The sequence below is a fragment of the Scyliorhinus canicula genome, chromosome 16 (genome assembly GCF_902713615.1).
Source record: "Scyliorhinus canicula chromosome 16, sScyCan1.1, whole genome shotgun sequence".
Classification (NCBI taxonomy): domain Eukaryota; kingdom Metazoa; phylum Chordata; class Chondrichthyes; order Carcharhiniformes; family Scyliorhinidae; genus Scyliorhinus; species Scyliorhinus canicula.
Genome location: NC_052161.1, coordinates 72903256 through 72920964, shown reverse-complemented (window position 1 = coordinate 72920964; position 17709 = coordinate 72903256).

Genomic DNA, 17709 nt, shown 5'->3' with positions numbered 1-17709 from the left:
CTGCCGCCACAGGTCGCCGCCGTGCGCATGCATGTCCACGGACACGGCCATATCCGTAGGTACAGCCGGTGGGTTTACGCTATGCGGCTGCCAACCCCGCATCGGATGGAGGAGCGGTGCAGGGGCGGCGCCGACTTTCTGGTCCTAAGACCAGACCGATCCTGCGGACATAGGCGCAGGATCGGAGAATCCAGCTCCTGGTATATCATACCCAGAGGACTTCTTCCCTTGTCAACTCTTTCAATTACTTGAAATCCCTAAGGCATTATTATATACTGATAGAGGTATTAAACTCTATGGCAAAGTTTATTGGTACACTAGTTATGGTGCAGTAGAAATTGAATTGTATAGTGCACCTTTTTCAGGTGCTAAATGGCCGCTTAAAAATTCAAAACAGGTCCGGTGGCGGCTATGGAGGAGGAAGTCACACATTTGGTGGCTCCTGCTCTGGACGGACTTTTGGACCTATCCCCCTGACTTTTTTCCGGTTTTAAACTGTAAATTCGAAGCCTGAGGCAATTGGGCACTGTTTCCACGTATCAGTGTATGGAGAAAAGAACCAGAAGCACACGAAAAGGCAGAAATAAAAAGACAGGCAAGGGTTGTGCTAAAGCTGCAGCAGGAGACAGCATCGCCAAGTACTAGACCCCTGGTGTGTCGGCCCAGCGATCAACGCTCAGTTGATGCAGGTCATCTAGGATGGCTTTGCCAAGCAGAAACGAGACTGTCTGGACCCGATTAAAGAGTTGATTGATCGGCTGGAACACAGATTGGATGCCCAGGATAGGCCGATCCAGAAGGTTGAGAAGGCGCTGGCTAAGCAGGAGGAGCATCAAACTGCGGTGGAGCTGGAGGTGGGGTAGAAAAGGCTTCTGGAGAAGGTGGAGGACCTAGAGAATAGGCCCCGTCGGCAGAACTTAAGAATTGTCGGGCTTCCGGAGGGTCTGAGGGAGCTGATGCTGGGACATACATAGCGGGTATGTTTGAGAAGCTGCTGGGGGAGGGGGCATTCTCCCGACCCTTGGAGGTGGACAGGGCCTACAGTGCTCTTGCGAGGAAGCCGCGAACGGGGGACCCTCTGAGGGCAATGGTGGTGAGATTCCACAGGTTCCTGGACAAGGAATGTATTCTTCAGTGGGCCAAGCGAACGCGGAGCTGTAAGTGGGATAACAGTATCCTGCGGGTTTACCAGGACCTGAGTGTGGAGGTGGCCAGAAAAGGGTAGGTTTCAACCAAATTAAGTCAATCTTCTTCAAGAAACAGGTGACGTTTGGTTTGCTGTATCAGGCTCGTCTCTGGGTCACATATGAGGACCAGCATCATTATTTTGAGTCGCCCGAAGACACGCTGGACTTCGCGAAAAGAAAAGGACTGGTGGGCTGAGAACTTTGATGCAGCTTGTTGGCTTATACTGGTTTTTTTTCTCTTCTGTTTTTGAATTCTATTTAAGAAGGGGTGGAAAAGTTTTTCGATTTCAGTTTTTCTTTCTGGTGAACGTTGGCAATGCTTTTTGCTTTGATTTGCACTTTTGTGGGATGGAGACGTGCTTGTTTGGGTTTCGGTGTTTTTCTTACAGTTGGGTGATTGTGTGGGGATCGTTAGATGAGGGAATTTGTTTGTATGAGCTGGGGGGGGGAGGGGAGTGAGGGAACAATAGGTGGGAGACTCTTTGGCGCCAGAGGCGGGGTCACCAAGCTAGCTGCGTGAGCTAGCTCATGGAAGCGCAGTGTGGGGGGGGTGCATATGTTTAGTTTATTGTATGGGTTAGGTTTTGGAGTGGTTTTGCTAGGGGGGGAGGGGGGGTAGTTGTTCTGCTGACGAGGGAGGGACTTCAGTTGAAGGACAGAGAGGAGGTCGGTGGCGGGGGCGACCGGCGGACGGGCTTGAAGTGGTACGGCGCATGGGCTGGAGGCGGGCCCAAGAAAGTGGATAGCTAATCAGTGGGGGGGAGGGGGGGGGGGGGGTCACTTTGCTCCCCAACTAGGCTGATCACCTGGAATGTTCGAGGGTTAAATGGGCCAGTTAAGAGGGCACGTGTGTTCGCGCACCTGAGGGGACTGAAGGCGGACGTGGTAATGTTGCAGGAAACGCACCTTAGAGTAGTGGACCAGGTTAGATTGAGGAAAGGCTGGGTCAGTCAGGTCTTCCACTCATGGCTGGACACAAAGACTGGAGGGATTGCGATCTTGATTAATAAGCGGGTGTTATTTGAGGTGGGTAGAATAGGTTCAGATGTGGGAGGTCGATATATTATGGTTAGCGGTAAGCTGGAGGGGATGAAGGTAGTGCTGGTTAATGTGTATGCGCCAAATTGGGATGATATGTAATTCATAAAGAGGATGTTGGGGAAGATACCGGACCTGGACTCGCACAAGCTGGTCATGGGAGGGGACTTTAATACAGTTATTGATCCCGGCCTGGATCAGGCATGCTCGAAAACGGGCAGGATGCCAGCAATGGCAAAGGAACGGAAAGAGTTCATGGAGCAGATGGGCGAGGGTGGATCCATGGAGATTTAAGCAGCCGAGGGTGAAGGAGTTCTCCTTCTACTCCCACGTGCATAAGGTATACTCTTGGATTGATTTCTTTATTTTGGGTAGGGCCTTGCTGGCTGGGATGGTGGACACGGGGTACTCGGCGATTACAATCTCAGACCATGCTCCACACTGGGTTGACCTGCAGGTTAGTAAAGATAGCAATCAGCGCCCGCAATGGAGGTAGAGGAAATGCATACAAAATTACCTGCAGGTAAATGATACGGGGGAAGTCTCAGCAGCGGTGGTCTGGGAAGTACTGAAGGCAGTGGTGAGAGGGGAGCTGATGTCGATCCGGGCCCACAGGGACAGGACGGACAGGGCAGAGACGGACCGACTGGTAAAAGAGATTGTACAAGTCGACAGGAGGTATGCGGAGACCCCAGAGATAGGGCTTTCAAGGGAACGGTGGAGGCTACAGGTAGAGTTTGGCTTGTTAACCACAGGGAGGGCAGTGGAACAGCTCAGAAAGGCGAGGGGGGCGATCTACGAGCATGGGGAGAAGGCTAGCAGGATGCTTGCACAGCAGTTCAGAAAGAGGGAGGCAGCTAGAGAAATAGGGAAAGTTATTGACGGAGATGGGAACCTGGTTGGTGATTCGGTAGGGGTGAGTAAGACGTTTAGGGATTTCAACAGCAGGCTCTACAGGTCGGAACCCCCTACGGGGCCGGAGGGGATGAGGCACTTCCTGCAGGGGCTGACCTTCCCGAAGGTGGGCGGGGAGCTGGTAGAGGGACTGGGGGCCCCGATCGGGTCGGAAGAGATAGTGAAGGGTTTGAAGGCCATACAGTCGGGCAAGACCCCGGGACCTGACGGGTACCCAGTGGAGTTCTATAAAAAGTTTTCTGGGATATTGGGACCGGTGCTGATGAAGGTGTTTAATGAGGCAAGGAAAAGAGGGGTTCTGCCCCAGACGATGTCACAGGCCACGAATTCGCTTATCCTGAAACGGGACAAGAACCCGGAGCTATGTGGGTCCTACAGCCCGGTATCCCTGTTGAATGTAGACGCCGCTGTCCTCCAGGATTGAGGATTGTGTACTGAACGTTATTGTGGAGGATCAGACAATTCCATTAAGGGCAGGCAGCTGGTGGCCAATGTAAGAAGGCTGCTAAATGTAATCATGAAGCCCCCGGAAAGTAGGGAGGTGGAGGTAGTGGTCGCAATGGATGCGGAAAAAGTTTTTGACCGGGTGGAATGGGATTATTTATGGGAGGTTCTGGGGCGCTTCGGGTTTGGGAGGGGCTTTATTGACTGGGTCAGGTGGCAAGTGTGCGGGCGAACAGAACGACTTCGGACTATTTTAGACTGCACCGGGGGGGCAGACAGGGATGCCCCCTCTCCACACTGCTGTTTGCGCTGGCTATAGAGCCGCTGGCAATTGCTCGGAGAGCTTCAAGGGGCTGGTTCGGGAGGGGTGGGGTGGAGCAAAGAGTCTCGCTTTATGCGGATGACCTGCTCCTGTGTGTTTCAGATTCAATTGAGGGGATGGAAGAAATTATGGGAACTCTAGGGGAATTTGGCCGGTTCTCGGGGTATAAGCTGAATATGGGGAAGAGCGAGATGTTTGCGGTCCAGGCGAGGGATCAGAGGAGGCGACTGGGGGAGCTGCCGTTTAGATTGGTAGGGGACAGTTTCAGGTACCTAGGTGTTGCAGTAGCGTGGGATTGGGACCAGCTACATAAATTGAACATGGCCCGGTTGGTGGATCAGATGAAAGATGATTTCCGGAAATGGGATGCACTCCCGTTGTCTCTAGCTGCGAGAGTCCAAACGGTGAAAATGAGGGTCCTCCCGAGATTCCTGTTTGTATTCCAATGTCTCCCCATCTTTATTCCACGGCCCTTTTTAAGTGGGTCAATAAAGCTATTGCAGGCTTCTTGTGGGGTGGGGGCAAGTCCCTGTGAGTGAGGAGGGTAATGCTTGAGCAGAGTCGGGTAGAGGGCGGGCTGGCACTGCCGAACTTTAGCAATTATTACAGGGCGGCTAACATAGCCATGATTAGGAAGTGGCTGGTGGTGGGGGGGGGGGGGGGGGGGGGGGGGGGGGCTGGGCTGGGGGTCGGCATGTGTGTGTATGGAGGCGGCGTCATGCAAGGGCACAAGTCTGGGAGTGCTGGTAATGGTGCCTCTGCCTTTCTTGCCGGTGCGGTACTCCACCAGCCCCGTGGTGGTGGCGGCCCTGAGAGTCTGGGGGCAATGGAGGAGATATGTGGGAGCAATGGGAGCATTGGTCTGGTCCCCAATCTGCGATAATCACCGGTTGTGCCCATGGGAGTATGGATGGTGGGTTCCGAATATGGCAGAGAGCGGGGATGAGATGATGGGGGACTTGTTTATAGAGGGGACCTTTCTGAGTATGAGGGCACTGAAGAAGTTTGCATTGGTGAGGGGAAACAAATTTAGATACCTGCAGGTGTGGGACTTTCTGCGTAGACAGGTATCAACCTTCCCACTCCAACCGCTAAGGGGGATTCAGGACAGGTAGTTTCCAGAGGGTGGGTAGGAGAAGGGAGTGTCTTGGACATTTACAAGGAACTCATGGGATCAGAGGAGATGCAGACCGAGGAGCTGAAGCAAAAGTGGGAGGAGGAGCTGGGGAGAGAGATAGAGGAGGGCCTTTGGGTGGACGCGTTGAGTAGAGTCAATGCGACTGCAACTTGTGCCAGGCTCAGCCTGATTCAATTCAAGGTCATTCACTGGGCCCATATGACAGTGGCCCAGATGAGCAGATTCTCTGGGGTGGAAGACAGGTGTGCAAAATGTGCGGGTGGACCAATGAACTATGTCCACATGTTCTGGGCATGTCCAAAGCCTTGGGGGTTTTGGCAGGGGTTTGCTGATGTCATGTCCAAGGTATTAAAAAACAAGGGTGGCATTGAGTCCAGAGGTGGCAATTTTCGGGGTGTCGCAAATCCGGGAATCCAGGAGGAGAAAGAGGCTTCCCTGGTAGCCCGGAGACGGATACAACTAGCATGGAGGAACTCAAAGCCCCCGAAGTCGGAGACCTGGCTATCTGACATGGCTCGCTTTCTCTGTTTGGAGAAAATCAAGTTCGCCTTGAGAGGGTCGCTGTTAGGGTTCGCCCGGAGGTGGCAACCATTCATCGACTTCTTCATGGAAAATTAATCGTCGGCAGGTGGGGGGGGGGGGGGGGGGGGGGGGGGGGGCGATGGTTAGTGTAGATTAGGGGGTAATTAATGGTGAGACCTGTGGGGGAGGGAGGGTGGTATTTGCACTATGTTTATGTTTCTATGTACATTGTTTATATTGCTGCTGTTACAATGCCAAAATACCTCAATAAAATGTTTATAAAACAAATTCAAAACAGTGGGATGATGTAAATGCATCCTGTGGGCTGGACGGAAGTGGGTATGTCTGATATTTTGGTTTATGAGATAGTGCTTGCGTGATGTTTAGTGTAACTGTGACCTTGACGGCCGCAGTGTCAGGATTTAAAGACACCACAAAATTATGCAAACGTATGCTCAAAACTCAACGGTGACCAATCTATGTTTGCATCCATTCTGAGGTAAACCACTGCAGTGCAAAAGCAGGTAAACCCCTCTCTATGTTGACAAATTGAACTCACGTAAAACACTTTGAAATGAAACAATAGCCAGTAACTAACTTGGAAGTACTGCATGATCCCTTTAGATATCATTGTTGTTGTAATGTATGATAGTGTCAGCCAATTTATGCACAGAACACAGAACACAGAACACAGAATAGTACAGCACAGAACAGGCCCTTCGGCCCTCAATGTTGTGCCGAGCCATGATCACCCTACTCAACCCACGTATCCACCCTATACCCGTAACCCAACAACCCCCCCCTTAACCTTACTTTTTTATTAGGACACTACGGGAAATTTAGCATGGCCAATCCACCTAACCCGCACATCTTTGGACTGTGGGAGGAAACCGGAGCACCCGGAGGAAACCCACGCACACAGGGGGAGGACGTGCAGACTCCACACAGACAGTGACCCAGCCGGGGAATCGAACCTGGACCCTGGAGCTGTGAAGCATTTATGCTAACCACCATGCTACCCTGCTGCCCCAATACATTTCCACAAAAACAGCAATGCGATTATCTGCAAATAATCTGTTCGAGTGATGTTGATTAAGGAGTAAATAATTGGCCTGGACACTGGGAATAGCTCCTTGTTCTTCAAACTAGTGCCATGAGTTATTTTACATCCTAATGAGACCATATACATGCCTATGTCACAGGACAGAATTTGTGTATTTCTTACTGTCCTGATGATGTGACCTGTTACAAGTCTAAAGTCCTTTTCCAAATGAGGTGGGTGGTCAGGTCAATACCATTCTGTGTTTGTCACTTGACACTTTAAAATGTACCGAGCCTAAGTTCAGATGAGGGATCATCATCATACAATGGGAGTTCAATGGGCACCCCTTCTCATTTGTTTCACATTCACATACATATTGTATCTTGATGTGTCTTTGCTTGTGATGAACCAGAAAGACGAGTTAGCTGAAATGCTACAGTCTTTTTGTTGATGTTCCATCCTCAAAGGCAGGAATAAAAGAGAAAAGTGTGTATTTCAACCGAATGAAGTAACAGAAGCTATTGGGTACACCAAAAAAGCCTACACTCCATGGAAGTCAAAGTCATTAGGAAAGCGCCTAGCCCACGAAATGCCACAGAATTGAAGTCTTTCTTGGGACTAGTCAGTTATTATGGGAAGTTCATCCTAAACTTGGACTCCTTGCTATCGCCATTACATCTGTTATTGAAGAAATAACAGAAATGTTCTTAGGAGGTGCCACAAGAAGAGGCCTTCAACAGAGTAAAATGGCAGCAACTATTGTCTCATTTATTGGCTCGTTATGATCCCAAGACGGAACTCATAGTGATGTGCGACACCTCCTTGCAGCACAGAAAGACTGTTGCCGATGTGTAAAGGACTCTTTCGGATGCAGAGAGATGCTACTTGCAGATTGAGAAGGAAAACTTTGCGAAAATTTCACCAGTATGTCTATGGCAGGTATTTCCCAACTATCGGCTCTGCCTTGATACAATATTGGGTCTTGTTATTGGCAGCCTACGAATATTCCTTAGAATCATAGAATTTACAGTGCAAAAGCAGGCCATTCAGCCCATTGAGTCTGCACCAGCCCTTGGAAAAAGCACCCTACTTAAGCCCCACCGCTCCACCCTACCCCCTTTATCCCCGTAACCCACCTAACCTTTTTGAACACTAAGGGCAATTTAGAATGGCCAATCTACCTAACCTGCACAACTTTGGACTATGGGAGGAAACCGGAGCACCCGGAGGAAACCCACGTACAGACAGAACGTGCAGACTCCACACAGACAGTGACCCAAGCCGGGAATCGAACCCGAGACCTGGAGCTGGAAACAATTGTGTTAAGCACTATGCTTCCGTGCTGCCCTTAGAGCTGTGTTGTCTCCTGCTGCCACAAACCTGGCTTCTTTGCCTGCGTAGAAAGGGTCATGATGGCCTTGAGTTTCCAAGCGGTATTGGTGAAACAAACCAAGGATTGGACACAAAAGGACCAGACAAAATACATTATCCTGAGCGGCGGGATCTGAGGACAGCTCTCTGATGTCATGAAGCCATATCTCACTATGCGAGAAGAACTTAATGTCGAGGACGGTATAATCCAGTGGGGATCTCGGGTGCTTGTTCCCCGCCATGGGTGGCGCCCAATTTTAATGGAGTTACATAATGGCCACCTTGAGGTTTCTAAAATGAAATCCTCGCCAGACGCTACATTTGGTGGCCCAGGCTCAATATGGACATCGCAAACTTGATAAAACAATGTAACTTATTGCCAGAAAAACTAAAAAACTCCCCATCAGCCACCCTACACCCATTGGAGAGTCCAGGCAGGCCATGGGTGCGGGTGCAAGTAGACTTCACTGGGCCCTTCTTGGGTTCTATGTTTCTGATTACGGTGATGCGCATTCCAAATGGATGGCGGTACATCACATAGCCGCTACAACATCCCATGCCATGATTAAGAAATGTCGAAAGAGTTTTTGAATACACGGCACCCGGACGTTTTAGACTCCAACAATGCCATGGCCTTCTATATTGGGGAGTTCCAGGCTTTCATGAAATCAAATGGGATCAAGTACATTAGGACAGCACCATACCAATTTGGCAGAACGAGCAGTTTAGACCTTCAAAAATGGTATGAAGAAGCAGCTGGATGCATCTATAGAAACTAGGCTCGCACAATTCTTATTTGATTACAGAACCACTTCCCATACCATGACAGGAGCCACCCTGGCGGAACTATTGATGCGACAATGGTTTCGCACCACGTTGAGCTTATTATTTCTGAATTGGCGGGGAAGAGTCCCAACAGGAAAAGTCTAAAAAGAAATCACAATGCCAATAAGGTCTGAGAGAGGGTTTAAGATTGGTAATGCAGTCTATGTATGGAAGTTTGGAGATGGCTCCAGTTGGATCCCTGGAATCATACAGAATAAAATGGGGCCAGTATCCTACAAGAAGGTGAAGAGTCCAAGATAAAGTTCGAGGAAGCACCTGGACCACCTCAGAAGTAGGAACTTGTCATGTTGAGCCTCATCTCCAACGCCAGCGGTAGCCATCATTGGCGCAGGGACTACCGTCCATTGAGGACCATATGCCTGTCTCTCCTGTTGTGAGGACACGGGTCCAGAAGGGTGGATGCTGAGGAATTCAGGGTTCCCTTGATAGCCAATACTGAAAGAAACAACGTAGCTGACTCTTAGCCACTCCCTGTGAAAGCGAAGCTCACCAATCTGCTTGACATCTCCCGATCCAGCTCCACCTGCCACATACTGGAGGCCGAGTGCAAAGAAGCAGAAGTGACCTCACCGTGGGAGCATCATGGGAGCATCGAGAGTGAAGCGAACTTGTGGCGAGAGGTGTTACGAGTTACCACGAGGGGCCACAGGGGATCGACAATAGATTTCCCCCATGGGGTTCGCGGGAATATGAGAAAATGAAATGAAATGAAAATCGCATATTGTCACAAGTAGGCTTCAAATGAAGTTACTGTGAAAAGCCCCAGTCGCCACATTCCAGCACCTGTTCGGGGAGGCTTGTACGGGAATTGTATGCTGCAGTCGGTGCTCTTGTTTTGTCCAAGTAAACTAGAATTTGGATGAAGCCTGGCCTTGGTGGAATTATTACACAACTTCATCAGCTCTTCTCTTCCCAGTTCTGACTTTAACTTCCATGAACAGTTTCATAAACAGTTTCATGTTCGAAAGACTTTGTTCCTTTTTACTTTAATAATCAGGAGCTTCTTTTTCTTTCCCTGGTTCTAGAACTAACTGTCCTATAGTTTCTCTGGAACTTGCTTTTGAGCCCTTTACGCCATCAGATGGCTTTTAGACAAAGAACAATACAGCACAGGAACAGGTCCTTCGGCCTTCCAAGCCTGATACCACCCTCGGCCAAACCCCTCAGCACTTCCTAGTGCTGCATCCCTCTATTCTATTCTATCCATGTATATGTCAAGATTCCTTTTTTTTTTAGAAAATATTATTTTAGAAAATATTTTATTGCAGCATTTGTAATTTCACGGTTTTAACACTTTAACATTTTCTTAACCAACCGAGCGAGCCGGCACACGCAAAAAACAAAATAAATCCCCTCATACCCATGCCCTTTTTCCTAATTACCCGTGTACGAAGTTCCCTGTCCCTTGTCTGACACTTGCCACTGACCTTCCACCAGCTCCTCATCTACCTTCGGGAACTCTAGACCCCCCCAAAAAATTGCTTCATACACTCCTCCCCGACTGGGGTTTCCGATTTATAAGTCGACTATAGAGTTCGCAAACAACATCATTTACCGCCCCTGGGTCCACCACCACCTTTCCTCTCATATCATTTACTTTCCCAATTTCTCTCGCCACCTCCTGCTTCCTCAACTGATATGCTAACCTCCTACTAGCTTTCTCCCTATATTCATATATCGCCCCCTTTTACCTCCTCAGCTGCCCTTCTGCCTTACCTGTGTACAGGAGCCCAAATTCCATTTGAAGTCTCTGACGCTACTTCAGGAGCTTCTCATCCGGAGACTCTGCTTATCTCCTGTCCACCTGTAATATTTCACCTAAGCCTGTCCAACTCCACCCATTCAGTCTTCTACCTGTGGGCCCAAATCAAAATAAACACCCCTCTGATAACTGCCTTCAATGCTTCCCAAACCGCCCCTGCCACGGTCTCATCTGTGTTGTTGCTCTTTATGTACCCTCGAATGGCCTCCCTCACCCGCTCACAGACCTCATCCTCCGCTAACAGCCCTACATCTAAACTCCACTGCGGACGTTAGGTCTTTCCTGTGCTCACCCGTAGGGGTCTATCCAGTGTGGAGCGTGATCTGACACGACGATTGCTGAGTATTCAGTGCCCGCCCCCCCCACTAAGAGGGTTTTGTCATGTACGAAAACGTCTATCCTGGAATACACCTTGTGCACATGGGAGTAAAATGAATACTCCTTGCTCCTTGGCCTCCCGAATCTCCACGGAGTCCATGCGCCCATTGACCCGCTCTTTTCGGCATTGCTGATACTTTTCCCGACCTGGAACTCGACCGACCTAGTCTCGGATACAGGACCGTATTAAAATCCACCCCCATAATCAGCCGTGCGAGTCGAGGTCCGGAATCTTCCCCAGCACCCTCTTGGCAAATACAACATCATCCCAGTTTGGGGCGTATTTATTCACCAACACCACAGCCATTCCCTCCAGTTTTCCACTGATCATAATAAATTTACCCCCGGGTCTGCCAATACCTTTCCCACGTTTATTAACCAGAATTGCCACCACCCTTGTTTCAAAGTCCAATCCTGAATGAAACACCTGTCCGACCCATCCTTTTTTTCAGTTTAACTTGGTCTCCCAGCTTCAAGTGCATCTCTGCAGCATGGCCATGTCTACCTTCAGCTGCCTCAAGTTTTGGGCTGTTTAGCACAGGGCTAAATCAGCTGGCTTTGAAAGCAGGACCAAGGCAGGCCGGCCAGCACGTTTCAATTCCCCTAACAGCCTCCTGGAACAGGCGCCGGAATGTGGCAACTAGGGGCGTTTCACAGTAACTTCATTTGAAGCCTAATTGTGACAATAAACAATTTTCATTTCAAGTGTGCGAACACACGGGCTCTTTTGACCTGCCCATTCAGTCTACAAACATTCTACGTCACCAGCCTGGTCGGGGGCACAAACCCCACCCCCCTGTCGATCAGCCACGACCTTTCCTGGGCCAGCCCTTGGCCCATGCCCCGCACCTCACCTGGCCCGCCCCCCCCGGTAGCTACCATCATCCACTCTCCTCCAACACCCTAAAAGTCCCCTCAACGTCAGCAATTTCCCCCCCCCCCCATCTCTTTCCCCCCCTACATTGATCTTCAGCTCACCCCCACTTTGCTTCCGTGAACTAGCCCTCCCAGCTAGCCTGGCAGCTCCCGCCCCTGGCACCTAACATCCTACCACCTGCTGGTTCTCCCCCCCCCCCCATTCTTAGTATAAGTTCCCGGAACAATGGCAAAAAACAAACAAACAATCCCTCCCACGGTCCAAGCTCAAAGGCCCAGCCCTCTTCCCTTAACAAAATCTTATCTAGTCAAACACCTTCAAACAGAGCCAGATGGACAGACCGAGAAAAAAAAGAAAAAGAATTATACATGCAGAATCTCAAACTACTTTTCGAACATTGCAAATTAAATTACAAAGTTAAAAGACTATGGTTTTCATAAGGCAAAGCATCACTTCTAACTCAGTTCTCCACAGTCAAGGTTCAAGGTCCTTGTTTTCCCATCAGGTTATTGTCCTTCATAAAGACCCGCCACGTCCTCGGGCGAGCCAAAGTACAGCTCCGACCCTCATAGGTCACCATAGACGGGCCGGGCTAAAGCAGTCCAAACTTTATTTGCTTCTCATACAGGGCCACCTTGACTTTGACTTTATTAAAACTCGCCCTCCTCTTTGTGAGTTCTGCTTCCAAGTCCTGGCACACCCGGATCTCAGCACCTTCCCACATGCATCGTTTCATCTGCCTGGCCATCTCATGATGCGTTCCTTATCTAGGAACCAATGCAGTTGTACCACCATCACCCTCGGGGGCTCATGCCCCTGGGGCTTAGCATAAGTGCCCTGAGGGCCCGGGTCAACCTCCAACGGCTTAGGGAATGCACCCTCCCTTATCAGCTCTCCAGCATCTTCCCACATAGGCACCGGCATCCGATCCTTCCTTCCCCTCTGGCAGACCAACGATCTGGATATTCTGTCTCCAAGAACGGTTCTCCAGGTCCTCCACCAGTCATTTCTGTTGGTCTTGTAACATCCTGATCTCCGCTGTCATCGCAGTGGACTGCTCCTCTCGTTCCGCTGCCAGCTCCTCCAGCTTCTGGATCGCCTGTCCCTGGATCATCAATCTCTCCTCCACACAGTCGACCACCGCCCTAATCAAGTCCACCGCCCGGGCCAGGTCCTCTAGCCCTTCAGCCCAACTTGTTCATGCTGTCCAGTTTTTACCACAATTGCCCGCATTTGGCTCATAACCCTCTATACCCAGCTTTCCTATATGACTTTCTAAATGCTTTTTAAAGACAAAATTGTACCCGCCTCTACTACTGCTTCTGGCAGTTTGTTTCAGACACTCACCACCCTCTGCGTGAAGAAAATTGCCCCTCTGGACTCTTTTGTACCTCTCCCCTCTTACCTTAAACCTATGCCCTCTAGTTTTAGACTCCTCTACCTTTGGGAAAAGATGTTGACTATCTATCTTATCTATGCCCCCCATTATTTTATAGACCTCTATAAGATCACCCCTAAGCCTCCTACTCTCCAGGAAAAAAAGTCCCAGTCTATCCAGCCTCTCCTTATAACTCAAACCATCAAGTCCCGGTAGCATCCTAGTAAACTCTTTCTAGTTTAATAATATCCTTTCTCTAATAGGGTGACCAGAACTGTACACAGTATTCCAAGTGTGGCCTTACTAATGTCTTGTACAACTTCAGCAAGACATCCCAACTCCTGTATACAATGTTTTGACCAATGAAACCAAGTATACCGAATGACTTCTTCACCACCCTGTCTGCCCGTGACTCCACTTTCAAGGAGCTACGAACCTGTACTCCTAGATCTCTTGTTCTATAACTCTCCCCAACTCCCAACAATTAACTGAGTAAGTCCTGCCCAAATTCGATCTACCAAAACGCATCACCTCACGTTTATCTAAATTAAACTTCATCTGCCATTCATCAGCCCACTGGCCCAATTGATCAAGATCCCATTGCAATCCTAGATAACATTCTTCACTGTCCCCTATGCACCAATCTTGCAAACCTCACTAACCATGCCTCCTAAGTTGTCATCCAAATTCATTAATATAAATAACAAATAACAGTGGACCCCACACTGATCCTGACGCACACCACTGGTCACAGGCTTCCAGTTTGAAAAACAACCCTTTACAACCATACTTTGTCTTCTGTCGTCAAGCCAATTTTGTATTCAATTGGCTACCTCCCGTCAGATTTAACATTATCCAACAACCTGCCATGCAGTACATTGTCAAAGGCCTTGCTAAAGTCCAAGTAGACAATGTCGACTGTACTGCCCTCATCTACCTTCTTGGTTACCCCTTCATGAAACTCAGTCAATTTTGTGAGAGATGATTTTCCACTCATAAAGCCAGACTGACTGTCCCTAATCAGTCCTTGCCTCTTTAAATGCCTGTAGATCCTGTCTCTCAGAATATCTTCTAACAACTACCCACCACAGACGTCAGGCTCACCGGTCTGTAGTTCCCAGGCTTTTCCCTGCGGCCCTTCTTAAACAAAGGCACAACATTTGCTACCCTCCAATCTTCAGGCACCTTGCCAATGGCTGTCGACAATTCAAATATCTCAGCTAGGGGACCCTCAATTTCCTCCCAAGCCTCCTTTAACGTCCTGGGATACATTTTATCAGGTCCCGGGGATTTATCTGCCTTGATGTACTCGCTTTAAGGCTTCCAGCACCTCCTTTTCTGTAATATGTACGCTCATCAAGACATCACTATTTATTTCCCCAAGTTCCCTAACATCCACGCCTTTCTCAACAGTAAATACTGATGAGAAATATTCATTTAGGATCTCACCCATCTCTTGTGCATTCGCACATGGATGACCTTGTAGATCCGTAAGAGGCCGTTCTCTCTCCCTCATTCCTCTTTTGCCCTTTATGTATCTGTAGAAGCTCTTTGGATTCTCCTTTGCCTTATCTGCCAAAGGAATCTCATGTCCCCTTTTCCCCCTCCTGATTTATTTCTTAACTCTACTCCGACAACCTCTATATTCTTCAAGGGATCTACTTGATCCCAGCTGCAGTTGCGTGTCATATGCCTCCTTTTTGTCCAGGGCTTCAATATCCCAAGTCATCCAGAGTTCCCTACTTCTACTAGCCTTGCCCTTCACTCTAAAAGGAATGTGTTTACCCTGAACCCTGGTTAACACACTTTTGAAAGCCTCCCACTTGCCAGCCACCCCTTTGCCTGCCAACAGACTGCCCCAATCAACTTTTGAAAGTTCCTGTCTAATACCATCAAAATTGGCCTTGCCAGAATTTAGAATTTTAACTTTTGGGCCAGACCTATCATTCTCCATAGCTATCTTAAAGCTAATGGAATTATGGTCACTGGTCCCAAAGTGATAGCTCCCCAACATTTCTGTCACCTGCCCTTTCTTATCTCCCAAGTGGAGGTCAGGTTTTACCCCCTCTCTAGTCAGGCCATTCACATACTGAATGAGAAATTCCTCCTGAATACCTGCAACAAATTTCTCTCCATCCAAGCCCCTAATGCTATGGCTATCCCAGTCAACGTAGGGAAAGTTAAAGTCCCCAACTATTACCACCCTATTTTTTCTTGTCAACTATCTGTAATCTTACATATTTGCTCCTCAATTTCCCACTGACTATTTGGGGGCCTGTAGTACAATCCTATGAAAGTGATCTCTACCTTCTTATTTTTCAGTTCTACCCATATAGACTCGCTGGGTGAACGCTTGGACATATCCCCTCTCAGTACTGCTGTGATATTCTCCCTAATCAAAAACGCACCCCCTTTCTCTCTTACCTCCTTTCTATCTTTCCTACAGCATCTGTACCCTGAAACACTGAGCTGCCAGTCCTGCCCCTCCCTTGACCCATGATTCAGTGATAGGTGTAATATCCCATCCGTGTTCATCTGCCTTGCCCATCAGGCACCTTGCATTGAAATAAATGCAGTTTAATCTAGACTTTCCTTGCTTTCTGCCCTGCTTTCTCAGACCATCTGTCTAGTCATGTTTTCTGCACCCACCCTGTGTTTTATTTTTCTTAGCCTTACTGGACCCATTCACTGAGTTATCCACAGTCACTGGATGGCCCTTTTTGATATTTGACTTTGGTTTCTCTGTGATACACTAACAATTATGCAAAGACGAGAGAAGGATGTAATCGAGGCTTTATTACAGTGAGATGTGTGGCCTTCTACAGCAGCTGACAAAACGGGGAGCACACATATTTATACTCTGCCTACTGGCCGGAGCCAGCAGGCAGGGATCTACCCCCGTACCTTTAGCACAGGGGCCTTACCATAAAACACCTATATATACATCCTATATATACAATATATACATCAGTGGTGACTACCACATTCACCCTCTGTTAAAAAATGAGTCCGGCGGGGGTGGTGGAAAACTATATACAGATGCTTGTGTTTAAAAGTACAGAGAATATTACAAATTCAGGCGGTCCGGTGCCTTGATCTGTCATCGAGAGTGCCGCAGTGCTGGTGGCGACTCAGGCGGTAGCTTGGTCTTCGGTGACTCCGGGAGCGTGTCAAAATGCTCTTCATCCCTGGGTGGGAGCAAGGGGAGGACAGATTGTCCCGGAGCGGGGGCTGTGGTGGGGTGCGCCAGGGGGAAGGGAGGGTGGCGCCGGGGCAGAGGGGGAGGTAATCTGCTGGACGCAATATCCTTTGCTGTCCTCATCACAGTGCCTTTTCCTTTGGTCAGAGGAGTAGGGAGGGAAATACTAATATAGTGTTTTAGGTTTAACCGCTCTTTGACACCCATTCTTCAGCTACCCACAGTACAATCGAGGTGACTGAGTTGACTTCTCCCAAAATCCTCTTCTGGCCGCTCTACTGGACGATGATCTTCCTCCTGTTTGTCACTGGTGATATTCTTCGGCTACCTATAGGATAGTCAAGGGGACTGAGTTCACTTCTCCCAGAATCCTCTTTTACCATCTCTACTGGACGATAATCTTCCTCCTGTTTAGAGGAACAATTTTAAACTATGAGGAAAGTCTGGAGAGGTTGGGATTGTTTTCTTTGGAACTAAGGAGGCAGAGGAGAGATTTAATTGAGGTGTATAAAATTATGGGTGGAGCTAGACTAAGTAGAAGTGAAGGATGTAATTCCCTTAGTGGAGTAGTTAATAACCAGAGGATGTGGATTTAAAGTAATTAATAATAAGATTAGAGGGAGATTAGCAGAAACCTTTTCACCAGAGGGTGGTGGAACTCATTACCTGTAAGATAGTAGAGGGAGGAACTTAATCACACTTTAAAATTACTTGGGTAATGCACCCTTAAAGTGCTATAACTTACAGATCTACAATCAAGAGCCGGAAAGTGTGATGAGGTTATTGATCTCATGTCCGTCCAGTATCACATGATTGGCTGAGATGACCTTCTATGTTGTAAATGTTCACTTTAACTTATAGTTGTCACATAACACATCATGCAGCAAGAATCCATCGATTTTTAGAGGTACCGGTTAACCTCAAGTAGTGGGGAGGTTATATTAGAATTTATTAAAACACCAGGGGCGCGATTCTCCGCTCCCGCGGAAAAGTCGCGAAGTCGGCCGTGAAACGGCCGACTTTTGCGACGGCCCGACACGGCCCAGTTCCCGACGTATTCACGTCCGGGAAATGGGCTAGGAACGGGGGCCGCGTCAATCACGCGCGCTATGACGCCGGAACGCGACGACGACATGAACACGCCCACGTGACGCCGCCCGACGCCGTAAAAAGGCGCGGGCGAGCACAGAAACTGTAGGCCAGGATGTCGGAGCTCAGGAGAGCAGCCCCGCGATTCGTGGAGGCTGACGTGGAGACGCTGCTCGAATCAATCGAGCAGAGGAGGGGCAT